At 50.5% G+C, this 13,870-nt stretch overlaps 1 protein-coding gene across 1 annotated transcript in view; it reads left to right on the top strand.

Moving 5' to 3' along the window:
• TOX2 (TOX high mobility group box family member 2) overlaps positions 1–13,870 on the top strand; it is a 151,289-nt gene that overhangs the window by 2,262 nt on the left and 135,157 nt on the right. The gene's annotated exons all lie outside the window — the stretch shown is intronic.

Genomic DNA, 13,870 nt, shown 5'->3' with positions numbered 1-13,870 from the left:
GGTTTAACCTCCGCTCCGGGAGCGCTCGGCCCGGGGCGATGCGCGGGCTGGGGGGGTTGTTGTTGCGATTGTTGTCGGGTACTTTTTCCTGTTGTTCTTCGCCGTGTTGTTGTTTTGCACCTTTTTCGCGAGCTGCGGAGCCACCGGGCCGGGTCGCGGCTCCTCTCGAGCGGGGTTCGGCCCCGTCCCTCGCCTCCGTCCCCTACCTGCCTGCGCTCTCCTGCGGAGGGAGCACCATCCCCGGGCTGGGGGTGTCCGTGTGCCCCCAGACCTCCGTCACTCGCATTTTCCCCGCTCGCTGCAGCTGCGAGGCGAAGCACCCTGCTCTTGTAACGGGAGAGGGATGCTCAGGGGATATTTGAGAGCGCGGAGGTGCTGTAGGAAATTTCTCTCATCCTAGAGAAGGCGAAGCGAAGGGGATGGATGCTACTTCAGGGATAAGGAGTTCTCTGCGAGCATCGCCTTGCTCGGTGTGGGTAAACAGCGCTGATGTTTTCAGCTACAAAGCCGTGGGATATAGATCCCTTTGGAGGGACTGGGATCATCCCAGACGTAATCCTTGCTGCCTTCCGGGCCAAATTCGGGTAATTGCGTTGAAAAAAAGTTAATAAAAGGGGAAAATGCTCTCCTGCGTCCGTACAGCAGCTCAGGATGCTCTCGGCTCACCTCACTGTTGTGATACTTTGGGATCAAACTCTTAAGACACAAGCAGAGGGAAAGGTGTTTGGCTTCCCAGACGCGGCTAATTAATCTTTATGTATCAAGATACGTATTTAACTGTTCGCTGTCATTTGGCTTATTTATCTCTTTTTATTAAGCTGTAGCAAACCGAACAGTTCTCGTTTATTTTGAGATGCCGGATTATACTGAAAGGAAACAACTTTCGTTGTTTTCGCCTGTATGTGCGTACTGCTGGCTTCAAAGTGTTTTATTGTCATCACCGTTGCTCTTAAAACACTAAATATGCTCTTACAGTACTAACGAGAGCTGCTTCACCTGGGAGCAGGACATTTGTCCAGCTGAAACATCAGCCCGTAGTGTGTGAAAGCAGAAATCTGGGATCATGTGAGCGTGTGCCACTGGCAACTGCGGCTGCCCCCAAATCCTGCTGGCTTTCGGAACTCGGTTTTACCAAGAAGTTGTTGGATGTCAGCACGGTTTACTTTGCCTTCCAGTGTTTTGTGCGGGAGCTGGGGCTCGAGGCCGTGCTCGCAGTGTCTCAGGCTTGGGGCTGCGGCGTCCCGTGTCCCCCCGGCAGCGGCCGGCCGAGCCTTTGGGGCGCGGGGCCCCTCGTCGTCAGCTCATCCGTGGCCTGAATCCCTGAGATTAGACCCGGATTAGGCCGTCGCAATTGATCCACAGGTCCTCGCTGCCGGGAGGCTGCAGGAAGTCGCCTCTTCTGGGTATGCAGCGAGCTCAGCCCCGGCGGGTGCGATGGGTGCTGGTGCTGGCCGGGGTGGATGGGACACCGGAGAGGAGCACCCCAGGTACTGACCACTGCCACCAGATGCTGCTGTTGTCACTGCTACGGAGGATCTTAAGGCAGCGGCAGAAGAAAGGAAGTGACTTACCCTTTGCTAATAGTCAGGGCGCTTCCCCCCCCTCCCCGCTTCTTTTCTTTTCTGAGTTATCAAATGACATTTGCTGATGCACAGCCGTGCACGTTTGTCTGTGGCATGAGGCCGCTGGAATGAAGCCAGGAATGAAATGGGCTGACTCTGTTTCCCTGACAGACTGCAGGTATAAGGGTTGTAACTTCAGCATCAGACCGTGGAGCAGGAGGAAGTGTCTCCTGCTGCTTTCCCTTCAGATAACTCCGGCAGGTGCGGGGTGGGACCCAGCCGAGGATCACCAGCAGCCTGCTGTTCTCTTGTGCCTGCCATGGAGAGCACTTCCTGAGCGCTCCTGCTTCCTGGAGCCACATGGGATACTGGGAAACTCCAGAACCTCACACCGGTCCCAACCCCATTGCTCCTGTCCGGTGCTGGTGGCTCAGCCCAGGGCTGGGCTGAGACAGTGTCTGCCTCAAAGCTTTTCCACTTAAAAAGCTACCGAGGAGGGTAGGGTGGCCTGGAAAAATCAGAATTCTCCCACTATGGTGTGCAGATACCCTGGACAAAATCCATCTCTAGGAAGGACCTGGGCAAGGAGAACTTACAGGCTCTTTGCTGTCCTCCTGCTTCCCTGAGTTTATGGGGGGGCTCTAAAGCCCGTTGATTTAAAAGGCTTGTTTTGTTCAGGTTTTTTTTGTTTTGTTTTGATTTTCCCCTTCATTTATTTATTTATTTCTTTAGGGGGAGGCAGCAAAGCTGGGCTGTGCAGTGTCACTGTGCATAAATAACTCGCTGGGAGCACGGCGGAGCTCTGCCATCGCCGTGAGCTGCCTTAGCCCAAAGCAGCCTGAAACGTTAATGGAATTGTTTTGTGCACTTACTGGACATGATATTGTTACCGGGAGGTCTCCAGTCTCGCCTGCACGCTGCAGTCAGCCACAATTCCTCTTTGCAGCTACACAGGGGCCTACTGCATATCAGCATTTCCATTTCTGAAAGGACAAGGGATGTTTAGAGGGGTAATGAAATGGGAGTGTGTGTTCAGCAGAGGCCTCCCCAGAATGAGGGCATTTTCATCCTTTCTTTAACTGCTTCCACAGCACCCCTGGTTTCCCTGGAAGGGCTGGCCACTGGGAGGGATGGAGAAGGTAGTGAGGGGCTGGACACCCACAAGTGGGTAACGAGAGCCCTTCTGCCCCATCAGGCAGGGTGAGAAGGAGCCCTCCCTGCTGCCGACTGCATTTGGTGAGGAGATCTGATGGATCAGGAGTGCTGGTGGCATCGAAGCCGGTGAAAAGGGCTCCCTGTATAAACCAGTCCCTGTCACTGGTGATCCTGCACGGAGCAGCCTGCCATGGAGCTGGGAAGCGGAGCCGGCCCCAAACTTCCCGGCGCCCAGGGAGCTGCTGCTCGCAGCCTGGAGGACTGAAGCTCCTTGGCAGGATTTTTAGGGCTGCAGAGTGCTCAGCCCAAGGTGGGGGTGATAAGGAGCCACCTGAGAGGACAAGCTGCAATGAGCATTTCCCAATTCAGAGTGCTGGCCCCTCCATCCTGTGGGCTGGATCCAGGACCTGCTCCATCACTGGGGCAGCAGGAACACCTCTGGTGTCTGCACAGGACCACCAGGGACTGGGGAGGTTCAGCTGAAAGTGTGAGGAGCCCTCATCCAACCTGCGACACCCGTCCCTGTCATCGGCCACCTGAGCGCTGCTAAAGGAATCACCTACCTCTGTTTTGGGTTCCTCATTTACATTTGTGTCTAAAGCCCTTTTTCTGTCCTCTCTGGCCTTTTTCCTGGGGCACTGGTACCTGCTGCAGATCCCTTCCTGCTCGCTTGTCAGGAAAGCTTTCACAGGGTTTTGAGCTGTTTGTGTACAGTGCTGGTGTTTTGGGTGAGAGCACCTTGTTCCTGCACCACCTAAGGGGGTGTTGCCCCTTTTGGGGCATTTTCCCATCCCTCCAAGTGCTTTGAGGAAGTGTGGGGATTTTTCCCACTTGACCTCTAGGGAGATTCTGCAGCTGTATTTCACAACATGTAAACCATGGTAAAAAAATGTGCATTTTAGTAACACCGAGGCTCGTTCTGCTCTCAGCAGAGCTTTAGCACCAGGATCTGGTGTGCTGGCTGATGCACCAGCATGGAAGGGTTTTTCCTAGATCCTAAATTGTGTGGGGGGGTCCACAAAATTCAACAGGGAGTTTTTCCTTCTCAGCCCAGGCAAAATTGCCTTGGCAAGGGAGGCCTGTGACAGGAATCCTGCCAGAGCACGGTACCCTGCGCTCTTTCATGCAGGCAGTGCAGGGATGCTGTGATGCAGGAGGAGTGATCCTGCTCCCTGCTCCCCAGGGGCATCTTTGGGGAGTGAATTATCATCTCTATTCTTCCTGCAGAAATAAATTTAAATATAAATTCTTCCCGGTTGCTTCTGGTGTTACAACGATCAGACTGGGTCAGCACGATGCTCGATTTCCCACCAGCGGAATTGATGGGGATTGATGGGGGGCAGGAGGAGGAGGACCCAGCCTGGGAATACCAAATCCACACTGCTGTGAGACCCTGGGAGTGCCCATGGTCCTTGGGAGCCCCTGTGCTGGGGGGCCCTGTTATTACCCCTGCAGCGTTTCTGTAGGACTCATCAGCACCATCAAACCTCTCCCCAAATTTTCCTAGTAGGATGCTGCAGCTTTGCCTTTCCAAACACACCCTGTCTCTTGCCTTTTAGGCTGATAAATTGACAACAATTATTTTGCCAATACACTGTCATAAATTATGGATAATTAAAATCTACTGGTCTTGTGATGGGTATTAATCTGCAACCAATGCTCTCTTCTTCTTTTAAGAACCCTTCAGAAATGGGATCTGAGCTGGTACGAGCTGGAGTCGATGTAGCAAATGCATTTCTGTGAAATGTTCTGTTTTGACTTTTACAATAAATTGTACATTGCAGTGATAAACATGGTCCCTTTTTCCCTGTTCCAGAACTGCTTTGCCATTCTGGAAGATAAAATGCATTCTTTCCCTTCCTACTTCCAAAGCCAACTCTGTTTTGAAGTAGCATAAATCTTTCCTTGGAGATGGAGGATTTTGGATGGAGAACAAAGTCCAGCAGATTTTTAATTTGGGGCCCATCTCATTCTCATTTGGCAGGCAGCTCCTGTTGATTTGCAAATGTAGATTTTTTTTTTCCAATTTTTTTTCTTTTAGGCCCTGAATGTAGGCAAGGGCTTCCTCTGAAAAGTGTTTGAGCTACTCAGTGGGACAACCCTGCGTTCTCCAGAGTGGTCTTTGATGGGTTGCTCAGCAGAAAGTGTTTGAAGCTCCATTTTTTGCCTTGGGCTTTAAGTCAGGGATTGGGAACTAAGTAATGAATGTCCATCCATTCATAGAAAATGTTGTTCTCTCTGCATGCACAGAAGGGAGGCTTTAATCTGGTTGTTTTGGGAACAATGGGAGATGTTTTGAAGACCAGTCTGACTTGTGTATAACAAGATGTTTGTTTGGGCTGCTTCTGAATAACCTTGTCCAGGGCCTGATCCATGGAAGTCCTTGTAGCAGAGGAGACATCACGAGACAAAAAATACAGGATCAAAACTGTACAAGTTTCTCTGATTTATTTATGATTCCTCAAATCAATGATTGTCCCCTGAATCAGTGTTCCAAAGCCTGTGGGTGTTACATCACCGTGACTGCAGGGTAAATCCATGAACAGCTCTGTGCTTGGACCTCTGAGCCTGCAGCAGGCACCAGGATCAGCCTGTGCATCTGTAATGGAGAAAGCATTCCATGAATAAACTGTATTTCCCTTGTAACAGACCAGAGCATCCTATAACTTGGGGAGTGCACGGCTGATCCTCGTGCCAGGGCAGTGGGAGAGCACCTGGAACCTTGCAGAGCTCTTCCAGCTTTTCCTCATTGTGAGGGTGGGCACTGTCAGCTCCTTTCCTGGGGGTCGTTGTTACCCCTGTGAGATTTCTGCAGCATTTGCAGAAAAATCTCTATTTTCCTTCTGCCTTCGCTTTGCATCTCTTTCCTGCTGGGTACAAGGAGTGTGAGGTGAGGATGCTCCACCACCACGGACCAGCCTCACTGGGAGGGGGGAGTGTTTTCCCCTTGAGGTGCAATTTTTCCCTATTACGTTTGTGCTCCTCTGTTGTTTTTTTTTTTTTACAAAATGAGCTCCAAATGCTTTTACCATAAGTTGGGTTATATCTTGCAGTATAAATGAAGCATATAATTGTGTTTTCCTAACAGCTCCACATTAAAAATAAGTTATTGTGTTGCTAATGTGTTTTTCCTGACAATTTTCCATCCGGTGAGTGCGAGGCTTCTGTCTGAACTGTCATGCAGCAGCACCTCTGCCTCCTCTTGAGCTCTGATTCAGTATTCCTCAAGTCAGGCTGAAGTGTTAGTGTGATTAGAGCTTTCATACTATTAATCCCTAATTGGAGGTTGGAGCTCTAATGTTCCACCTTTGTGATTTTACACTCGTTTTAATATAATTAAATAATGCATAATGTATGTTCTATAATATTGCACATAAATTATATGTGACATATACTGTATTCTACGGTGTACATAAATTAGCTGTTATCTAATAGATGATCTAAATTATATGACGTATTATATATTGTACATGTCATTATAGTGGATACTTGGGGCTACAAATTTTTTGTAAGCTGCAGCAGGAAGAAATCTCAAAACAAAACTTACTGGAACAAGCACTGATCACACCACCCTTTAAAAAACAGGAAAAAAATTGGTAGAAAATAGCATTAAATTGCCTGATTTTGCAGCTATAAGACCAGATTTAAATATATTAATTGTCTGCCTCCCCCATACCTTTTCCTATTGTTTCCCTCTGGAGGTTTTGTTCTGACGGATGCCATTTCTTCCCTGAAAAATGGCCCTGGCTGCCGCGGTGCTGCAGGCGAAATCTTTGCGTTGTGCCACAGAATGTCTCTCCGCCGTCCTCATCTTTTGCATGGATTGCTTGACCTCTGCAGATATAATTAAATCTCTTCCTGACGACTGTGAGATTGCAGCTCGGCTCCGTGGTGAAGGGAACCGGGAGGGAAGTGTTAAACGGGGCCCCGGGCCAGGAATTGTTCTTATGGAGAGGTTATTGGAGCGCTGGTTTGTGTTGGTAGCTGCACGTGGCTCCAGAGGAACCTGACTTGCAGAAATCGGGCCAGCCTTGGTCTGAGGCAGCTTCTTGACCTCTAATTCTGGGCTGGACGTCGACACAGGAGGTTGAATTTTGCCAGTGTTTAAAATGTAGAAGGTTTAATTCTTTTCTGTTGGTTTGAAGACTCAGCCCCTTGCTCTCATGCTGCCTTTTTTCCCTGGGTTCCTAAGGATCTCATGACCTCGCAGGTGCTAGAAAAGGGGGGTGACAGTTTGAGGACCTGTGGGGTGGGTGGCAGAAGTTGCTGCAGCTCCGCCCTGAGCCTCGTCTCCCCATTCCTAACGAGCATCATCTTGCAGGCAGCAGAGACCCTCAGCCTCGAGGAGAAGGTCTGGGACAGCCCTGGCACTGTGGTGCTCAGGGGAGGTGGAGGACAAGCCCTGGCATGTGCCACCCTCCCCTCTGGTGATGTGCCACCATCCTCACTGTCACCCAGGTTGTATTTTCCCCATGACCCCATGGATCCTGTTCCGCCCCCAGTGGCAAGGAGCACTTTTTTATCAGATTAGCTGGATCACATTAGCAGGTTTCTCTTCCCACAAAACCTACCGATGAGTCAGAGTTTCCATCCCAGTCTGGGCTCGTCAGGGAGGCTCCATCCCCTTTCTTTCCAGCTGTCTGCCTGTGCATGGTGCTTTTCCTCTCCACTTTAGAAAAAACAATCATCTTCCTCTCCATCTCTGTTCTTGCCAGTGGCCAAGGCTAGGAGATAAGAGCTGTGTCATGGCTCTGCCTTTTATCCTCTTCAGGAATGGCCTAGATCTCCCTCTCCAGAAGCAGCAGCTCAGTTCAGGCCCCCCCAGATATTTGGGGGTTATTTTAGGATTAATTTGAGCCACTCTGAGCATCCCTTGCAGGAGATCCAGGTCCGTGGAGAAGTGCAAGCAGAGCCTGGGACATCTGAAAGGCTTCTCTCTTCCAAAGATGTGGATCTCCATGTTTATACTGATGTAACAGTTTCACCATTCCAGCCAGGGTCACCCAGCAGTTTATTCCTGAACATCTCCCTCTCCCTGGGAAGGTGGTAGGGCTGTGTGGGCTCTTTGGGGGTTGTCAAGCCTTTTGAAAACCCTCCAATGCAACAGTTTTAGTGTGAAGGATGCTGCTGCGAGGGGGAGGACTTTGTGGTAGTGGAGAGCTTAGCCTCATGTGGTGCTGGTCCATGTGGGGAGCTGGTGGAGCTCAGTCCTGTTCCAGCAGTGCAGGCTGAGCTCCTTTCTCCCCTGAGAGCTGAACTCTTGGTCAAGGATGAGCTGTTTGATTCCATACACCATCACCTCTCCTTTGTGCCATGGGGAAGATGCTCCCAGGGACCTTTGTGGTGCTATGGGAGGGTGCAGGGCGGGCTGCTGAAAGCCCCCAATGTAAGAAGGACCTGGAGCTGCTGGAGCCAGTCCAGAGGAGGCCACAAAGATGCTCCCAGGGCAGGAGCCCCTCCGCTCTGGAGCCAGGCTGGGAGAGCTGGGGTGTTCACCTGGAGAAGAGAAGGATCCAGGGAGAGCTCAGAGCCCCTTCCAGGGCCTACAGGGGCTCCAGGAGAGCTGGAGAAGGACTTTGGACATGGGTCTGGATTACAGCTCAACAAGGAATGGCTTTAACCTGCCACAGGGCAGGGTGAGATGGGATATTGGGAAGGAATTCTTCCCTGTGAGGGTGGGGAGGCCCTGGCACAGGGTGCCCAGAGAAGCTGTGGCTGCCCCTGGATCCCTGGCAGTGCCCAAGGCCAGGTTGAACCGGGCTTGGAGCCACCTGGGCTAGTGGAAGGTGTCCCTGCCCATGGCAGGAGGTGGCATGAGATCCAGCCCAAACCATTCTGTGATTTTGTTGCATTGCTTACAGTTACTGAACCCTAACATATTTTTTTATTTTTATCAACAAATAACAAATCCCTTCCCTGCTTCTCAGTTTTCTTGGGTGCTCCCTTGAACAGAGGGACTTTATACACTGAGCCATCTCAGAACATTGTGCCTGGAGTGGAAGAATGATGTATTTTTAGGGAATTAGATCTGTAGTCCCTACTGTCAGAAGAGGGGCAGCGTGCCCTGGAGTCTTCAACAAAAAGAGGAGAAACTTTGACAGCATGGAAATAAAATGTACGAAAACTTTAGTGACTTCTAACTGAATTATCTTGGTTTGTCTCAGCTTATGCAATGGCCCAAAAAAGTATTAGAATACTGTATGAAGAAGAAGAAGTACTGGGAAGAGGTGGGACATAAAGCACAGAAACTGGGGCTTGTAGCACTGGAAAATATTCCCCCCCAGTCGGATCCTGCTCTGTTTGTCCATGCTCAGCCCAGGAAGGCAACTTTTCCCCTGCTGCATTATCTTGTCTCTAAATGGCGTTCAAAGGAGAAGAAGAATGTGCTGTTAAAAATATCAAACTTTTGGGAATGGCTGGCAGACTTTAGCACTGATAAGCATTGCTGATTGAAGATCAAACAGCCCTTGAAGAAAAACCTTCCAGCGAGCGCCATGGGTCCGGCCCAGCAGCCAGACAGTGAGGTCAGCCTTCAATCCAGGGATATTTAGGGACCGACACTGGAATTATGGTCTGGGCTCCTCTACCCCAGACGGATGCTGGCGACATGGTGGTTTAAACTTGATAAATCTGTTCAAGCTGAGAACAGCATTTATTACGTGCCAAGAGTCTGTGTTAGTAGGTGGTAGTTTTATATATCTAATTTTTTTTCCTCCACTTAAGATAAAGAGGAAAGGCTGCAGGTCATAATGTGAACTGAAGACTGCTGGCATTTGTTTTTTAATTAATTGACAACCTGCATTTCTGTGTCAAGGTGGCAAATTAATAGTGGGTGGCCATCTGTTTGCAAAGCAGATAGTTCTGGCTGTGCCAAACATGTGGAGTATTTAACCATTTGATTTAAATCAGATCAGAATGGTGGTGGTTTGAACACTCTATTAAGTTGGTTTTTCCATTTAAGTGCTGGGCTTTGAAAAGGGGAAAAATACTGAAATGGTCTTGTTAGCTTCGTAAACTTGCAGGCCTTTAAGTGAGTTGTTTGGCATGTTTGGCCTTCTTTTTAGGAGAGGCCAAATCCTGGTGGGAATAACAACATGGAGCTTCAATCACCTGTGGAAGTGGGGTACCAAGTCTGTGTGAGAACACCAAAGAAACAAATACATGTTAAAAATCAGAAAGCAGCTCAGGCTGCAAGGGACCTCTGGAAGTGTATTTGAGCTAATTTCAATAGCACCTTCTGGGATTGAGATGGCAGGAAAGAAAAATATCAATAGATTTTCTGCTCTAATACAGTGAGAGTCTCAGTGGTAGTGGCTGCAATCAAATGCTAAATAGAAAGTTTGCAATAAAAAGGGCTTTAAGTTAGAATTAATAAAATGTGAAATGCCTCGTTCCTTGGAAAACATGTGGTATTGACTGAGATTTAGAAATATGTCCTGGGAGCAGGGATCTGGATTGCAGGCTCCAGAGCTGGCTCTGGCATCCGTTCTCTGCATGCATTCCTATTATTTATTTATTATATTTTAAAAAAATTTTATTTTTTGCCTGGAAAGGTCACAATGTGCAAGATTGAGAGGAAAGTCGTAAAGAGCTGGAATCAAGGGCAGCCTTGCACAAAATGATCATCCTCTTTTCCCACTCCTTCACCTTCCTGTGCTGTGCATGGCAGGGGGATGATCTTTAAGGTCCTTTCCAACCCAAACTGGATTCTAAGCCAGGATCCTTGTATTGCAGGAAAATCCAAGTTTATCATGGAGACTTTCCTGATCAAGTTAGATTTTAAGTCCTGCTATCCAGAGCTGCCCTCCAGAAGCTGCACGTGAAGCCACGGATAGTTCCCATTTTCAGGAAAGCACTGCTTGAATTCCCTGGGAAATGCGAACTTTAACATCCTCATGTTTTGAGGAATTGTCTCAGGATGTTGATGAAGCTCAACTGGAGCTTCTCATTTGCTGCCAGAGCTGGAAATCTTGGATAGCTCAGAGGCAGGAAGAGCTTGGTGCTGGATCTGGGGCTTGAGCTTGTGTCACTGTCACCGTGCCATGAGCATGGGGACGGTGCCAGCTTGGAAGGGATGCTCTGCTTGGCACAAAAAGGTCTCGAGAACAGGCTGCTTCCTTGCTTAGCACAGTTACAGCAGGAAGGCTGCAGGACCCACAGGCTCCTGGAGAGCTGCTGGGGTTCTTCCCGTCCCTGGGACACCAGGCTGCAGTGCCGAGGGACCAGATGTCCTCAGAAGCCGTGAGATAGGGCTGCTGGTTGCTGTCCTGCTCTCTGGGTGTGGGCATGTGCTTCCAAAAACGTGGAGATGTGGTGCCTGGGGACATGGTTTAGTGGTGGCCTGGGCGGTGCTGAGTTGATGGTTGGACTCAATGATCTTGGAGGTCTTTGCCCACCTTTATGGTTCTCTGATTCTCTGATGGCAGTGTGGGACATACAGCAGGACAGGGGCCAGCTGGGCCACCTGAAACTGGGGGCTTCATCCCTTCGGCCATTGTGGAGCCACTAACGAGGCCACTGGGATGATCCAGCCTTCCATGGGGCTTCTCTGGATTTGGTTTGGGCTCCTTGAGGCTGTTCCCCTGCCAGGCCAGGAGTTGGACTTTGATGATCCTTGAAAGTCACTTCAGAGTCGGAATATTCTGTGATAAACAGAACCTCCCAGAGTGAAACCCAGCAACACCAGGCTGAGCTGAGTTAAAAATGAAGACACTTGTGCGACTGAAGGTTTCGGAGTGCCGTGCATTGCTGGGCGCAGTGACAGAGCCAGGCTCTGCGGGGCTGGTTGGCCAGTGAGCTCCATGCCTTGTGTCCCTGCCTGAGCTCTGGGGAGCCCCACAGTTAGTGGGAGCTGCTCATCCCTCACAGCCCTGGAGCCCCGTGAGGCTCAGCTTTGAGCCCTGGTCATGTCTGAGTGTGGCAGGCATGACTGGAGCACCTTGGTGAAGCGCAAAGCTGGGTGGGAAGGAGGTGATAACGGAAAGTTTAATTCCCTGCTCATCTCAGCCACGATTTGGGCTTGGTTTCCCCCTGCGGAGGCTTCCCCTCTCCCTCTCTGCTGTCCAAGTGTTGCTTCTGTTGCATTTGCTATTTATTTTCTCCCTAGCCTGGGGGCTGCTGCGAGAGGTGTCTCTTTGCTCTGCCGGCTGTTCCTGATGCTTCCTTTTCCTTGCTAATACCAATTGTTTCTGCCAAAATCGCTCAGTGGTGTTATGAAAACCTCGAATCACACGCTAACGCTCCGATCCGGGGGCTCCCAAAGGCGCTGGATCGGATTCGCCCCCGCACCGGCTCCGCTGCCACCAGCCTTGTGCTGTGCCAGGGGTCCCCTGGGCTGCTGAGCCAAGGGGTGGGGTGGCACTGGCCATGACAACCCTGGCCATCTGAGCCAGCGTTGCCACTGTCACTGGCAGCTTTAGTGGGAGGCAGGAGAGCTCCCTGTGAGGCGCTCAGGGCTGGGATTGGAGCTGTTTGTAGGGCGCGGTACCTGCGGAGCAAAGCTGCGTTTTCAGCACACGGGTTTGTAGCGGTGTGGGTGGATGCTCTGGGAGGGTTCTGCTACCACTTGGTGCATCTCCACCCCATCCCTGCCCTCAGTCCAGGGCAGAGCCTGCCTGAGCAGTCCCTGTGCTTGCTGCCAGCCAGCTCGTGGAATTGGAGCTCCCGGAGCACGTTCATGGAGATACCGTGTTCCTCCAAGGCTCCGGGGTGGGCACCTCTTCTCCTCAGCCAGATATGTTCTACCCAAACCAGTTATTTACCTGGGACATGATATTAGCAAAATCCTAATGAGTTTCCAAGTGCTGCTTTATATGATTTGGCAGCCAGGATTCTCTCAAAAAAGAAAGAAAAAGAGAGAGAGAGATCCACCATTGCTGTGTGCTCAACCTCTTCCCCATCCACTCTACTGCTTTTGAGAGATTAAAAAGAGATTAAATCCTGCTGAGCTGGCAGGTGATGTTGATGAATGTTTGGAGGGGATTAGGGTAAATCCATTCCTCCTTCTGATTAAGCTCAAGATTTGAACTCATTGATAAAATTTGTCCAGGTTTTACCTCTGAAACCTCCTTTGAGCCGGTGAAGGTGTAAATGAAGGCAGAGGTTGTTCTCAGAGCAGAAATGATAATAAATTAGCATTTGTAAGGCTGATGGAGGTTTCAGATTGCTCGGCATCTACAACTGTTGCAGTGTCCAGTTAATCCTCACTGCCACAGAATTAAAGGATGCCCAGGTCGGTTCCGTGGCTGGGAGAATCTGGCCTGGTGCTCCTGCTGCAGTGCAGCACAGCTGTGAGATGCTCTGCAACAACCAACCTGCCTGTGCAGGACCCTGTTTCCATGAGGCACTCGAGTTCCCACTAAGAAATGCCATTTCTCAAACTAGGGATGGCATTGAATGGACACAGCTGTGGACTGGGGCTCAGGGGCTACATCCAGCCAAAGCTGTCTGGGTGTTCTGGCACTGTTTGGGTTCTGTGGTGGCATTGCAGTGGGACTGGAGGTTAAAGAGGATGTTCTGGTAGCCTCCAGCAACTGTTGGACCCTCTGGTGTATCTGCATGCATCCTCCAGCATGGGGACAGGGATGGTGGGACTCCAGAGGGTGTTCCTACAAGGTGTCCCAGCATCCAGAGGACTGTCCTCAAAGGAACACTGAACCTGCAGTGTTGCCATTTGGGCCGAGGAGCAGTGCTGGGACTGGCACCAGCAGTGTGTGCTGGGTGGTGCTGGGGCTGCAGGACAGGATTCTGATTCCAAAGATATATTTGGAACAAGGTTCAGCATCAGCACTGAGTGACTGTCCTGGTGGTGGGAGGAATAACCTTCACTTCCCCGTGTTGCCCGTGGTCAAATGAAGCCCTTGAGGTGCAGGAAGAGCTGCTGGGAGGGCAGGAGGGCAGTGGTGGAACCTCCACCCTGGAGGAGTTTTATAAACCAGGGCTGGGCATTGCTGCCAGAGCTCTGCACTGCCCATGGCATCCATGACATGGCAGAGAGGGGGAAAAGCTCTGTGCAAATCCACTTGGGTGGTTTTGGTGAAGAGCTCCCACCTGCTGCTCTGTTTGGAGTCTTCCCCTGGGACTGCTCGCTCCAGAGGGCATGGCTTGGTCATCCCAGCTTTTCATCCCACCTGTGCCCACCTGAGCTCTGAGTT

The sequence above is a fragment of the Corvus brachyrhynchos genome, unplaced genomic scaffold (genome assembly GCF_000691975.1).
Source record: "Corvus brachyrhynchos isolate BGI_N302 unplaced genomic scaffold, ASM69197v1 scaffold125, whole genome shotgun sequence".
Taxonomy (NCBI): Eukaryota; Metazoa; Chordata; class Aves; order Passeriformes; family Corvidae; genus Corvus; species Corvus brachyrhynchos.
This window is presented reverse-complemented; position numbering and strand designations above follow the sequence as displayed.